This window comes from Myotis brandtii, unplaced genomic scaffold (assembly GCF_000412655.1).
Source record: "Myotis brandtii unplaced genomic scaffold, ASM41265v1 scaffold698, whole genome shotgun sequence".
Classification (NCBI taxonomy): Eukaryota; Metazoa; Chordata; class Mammalia; order Chiroptera; family Vespertilionidae; genus Myotis; species Myotis brandtii.
This window is the reverse complement of record NW_005370731.1, coordinates 459,557-463,249: the sequence shown is the minus strand read 5'-3', so window position 1 is coordinate 463,249 and position 3,693 is coordinate 459,557.

Genomic DNA, 3,693 nt, shown 5'->3' with positions numbered 1-3,693 from the left:
GGGGGGGATTGGGGGGGGGGGGGGGGGGAGGGAAGAGGGGGGTCCAACAGCTTCTGCCCTGGAGTGGGCATCTGCTGGATGCCTATCATCTGAGGAAGTTTCTTTCCTGACCGTTTGCGGTAAGAGCTGTCACATTTGTACAATGTCACTGCACACTGTTACTGGGTACCCTCAGGCGGGGGGGAGGGGAGGGAAGAGGGGGGTCCAACAGCTTCTGCCCTGGAGTGGGCATCTGCTGGATGCCCACTATCTGAGGAAGTTTCTTTCCTGACCGTTTGCGGTAAGAGCTGTCACATTTGTACAATGTCACTGCACACTGTTACTGGGTTGGACCCTCAGGCTGGACTAATTACTATAGTTCTTTCCCTCGAGTTTTAAGACTGACTGACTCTCTGGGAGATTGAATCTGACGGAAAAGTTGGGAACTGTCAGTGGTCCTTCTCCCATCACTTGAGCCAGAGAAGTGAAGAAGCCAGCCCGCAGAGAGGAGCACTGGAGAGATATTTCTGATGGTGTTTGAGTCCCGCGTTCCAGCTCCTTCCCGATGCCCAGCCATATTGCTGTCCTTGGGTTCCTGTGTCCTTATAATACATTTTCCTTTGTGCCTAATAATGCGGGTTAAGTTTCTGGGACTTGTAACCCAAACAGTGCTAATTTATATAATCCTGGGTCTGTTAATCATGTTTCAAAACAGAATTTCCGACTAAATTCCACAGGTGACTCCAAGTTAATGAGTAAAAAACAGTTTTATTACTATTGTACTACATAACACGTTTCTTTTTTATACTTTTATATATTTGTGTACTATTTCACAATAAAAATATTTTTTACAAAAGCCCCCTCGCTCTATAAGCTTATTGATGTCTATCTGAACTAATGGCGTCCTAGCCTCCCAGTTGGCGGACCTAGAAACGTGTGGGATAGTCTGGAATCTCTCCTTCTCACCCCTCCCTCCAACTGGCCCAGGTGACAATATATGTAAAATGCCCCTTCCCACCCCCACAGCCACCCCTTATTCCATTCTCACCCCTCTGTCTCCCCAGCCTCCTCTCATTTCTCCCCATCCTCATCTTTTCCAGGTTAATCTTTTAAAAAGACAGTTCTGATCCTGTCACTTTTCTGCTGAAAATTTTTTGAGGGCCTACTGTTGCCAACAAGATCAAGTTGAAATTCCTTGGCTAAACACACAAGGCCCTTCACAGTCTGGCTCCAAACCCCCCTCTCCAGCCTCACACACAGCTCAAGCTCCGGGAGCCACTGTCTGCCTTCTTCTTGTGTGTTCTTTATGCATCTGCCCAGCCAATAAAACCCCAGTGATGTGACATTTTACTGTGTGCTGGGGATACAGTCTCTTTCCCTTTGAAATCAGAACACCCCTCTCTCTGGCCAACCTTCACTCGTCCATCAAGACTCCGTCCGCTAACACATCATTCCTCTGGGAAGCCTTCCACTACTTCTCCAAAGGCTACGAGTTGGAGTCCTCTCCGTGGGGGGTGGGAAGGGTGAGCAGGAAAGGCTTGCCAAGAGTCAATGGTGCTTATCTATTATTCAGGACCCCTCAAGAGTGACTCCTGTTCAGGGCTTCCAAGGAAAATTACCAGGCGCCAACCAGGACGGATTGGCCTGGACTTCCAAAAGGAGCAGCCAAGCCAGGTCACTAGCAGATGCATCATGAAGTGTGGCTGGACACCTACTTTCGGGAAGAGAAGCCAGTGCTGAGTGGAGTGTCTGTGGGTGTGCTCCCACGTGTGTGGGTGCATGTGCTTGTGCTCTTGTGTGCCTGGGTGTCAGAATCCCTGACGCTGAGCTCAATGCAGCTGTAGTCAGGGACACAGCTATGATGACCCTCCAGGGAGTCTGGCTGCTTTTGCATATGGAGCTCCCTAGGACTAAAATGCAACCGGTCAACCCTAACTTGAGTTGGGGACATTTTGGCTACTAGCGAAATCACAAATCCAAGTAATAGTTATTGAATATCTACTATGTGACATGTACAGGGATTCATCGGTGAGCAACCAGACATGGTCCCTGCACTTGGGGGGCTTTCTTGGGGAGTAAGCAACCAAGCATGTCCCAGCTCCTGCTAGTCTCAGTGTATGTTAATTACGTGCCCCTCCTTTGTGTATGAGAGACTGGGAAGACTTTCCGGATGACACGGCCTGATGACACGGGCTGGCAGACAGGAGACGGGGAGGAAGCAGGCTTTTCCAGCAGTGCACCCTCTCTGAGGAAACGTGTTTGCAAAACTGGAAGCCACAGTTCTGTGCTATGTCCTATCCAATCAGTAGGTTCAGATGACACCAGGCCTAGTGTATCTGACCCTCAAAGAAACAGAGGTTTGGGAGGTTGGTGAGCTACCCCTTGGAGTTCTGCTCCCTCCCAGCCGAAAGGACTCGCTGACTGATCACCAGGTGCTGGGGTCCCCTCTGCACAATCTAGCCACCCTATACCTCAACGGTTCTCTACAGCCCCAAGCTGAAGCCGAAGCTCACAGGCCCATCAGGAGATACATGACACCTATTGGATCTCACGGAAGCAATCAGTTGAGCTAAGTATGGGTAGTGGCCTCTGCCCACATGGCCACTTGCTGCAGGTCTTGTTTCTCTGCCATAATGACATTTGGAAAGTCACTGAGGCCCATTCCAGACTGAGGCTTTCAGTGCCCAGCATCCGACCCTCCACTCTGGGGCCCAGCCGATGTGCCAGGAGAAAGAAGGGCGGAGGGGCTACCACATCTTTCCCCAGCTCCTGTGTGTACATGAGCCTGACCATACTCGGGTTCTTAGCCTGATTCTGGTGGAGATGGATGTTCTCAAGAAAACATGAAGCTTCATGCCCTCCACAACTCACCTGGCCAACAGGAAGGTTTACTACCTCTGTGTGCTGTTAGCCACCTGAGACCCAACTGGAGGACCCACTGTGCCTGGTTCCAAGAGACGCATCCATCCTCTAGCACTTGCATCCTGACACCAAGGGCTTCCAGCGGATCCTGAATGCATCGCTTCACTGCTGCACTTTCTACATGTAGCAGGACTGGGTGGCCAAACTGTATTATTTCTATTGAGCTATATAATTCACATGCTACAAATTTCACCCTTTCAAAGAGTACAATTCAGTGGTTTAAAAGATATTCATAATACTATGCAACCATCACCACTACCTAATTCCAGAACATTTTTATCACCCCAAAAAGAAGCACTGTACCCATGAGTAGTTACTCCCCATTCCCTGGTAACCACTATTTGCTTTCTGTCTCTATGTATTTACCTATACTGGACATTTTATGCAAATCTATATATATAAAAGGCTAATATGCAAAGTGTCCCCTTGGGAGTTCAACCGGGAGAACGAGAGTTCCATCGCTCACTATGATGTGTGCTGACCACCAAGGGGTGGTGCAGAACATGGCGGGTGACCAGCGGGCACTTTCTACATGTAGCAGGACTGGGTGGCCAAACTGTATTATTTCTATTGAGCTATATAATTCATTGAGCTACGAATTTCACCCTTTCAGAGTGTACAATTCAGTGATTTAAAAGATATTCATAATACTATGCAACCATCACCACTACCTAATTCCAGGACATTTTTATCACCCCAAAAAGAAGCACTGTACCCATTAGTAGTTACTCCCCAATCCCTGGTAACCACTATTTGCTTTCTGTCTCTATGGATTTGCCTATACTGGACATT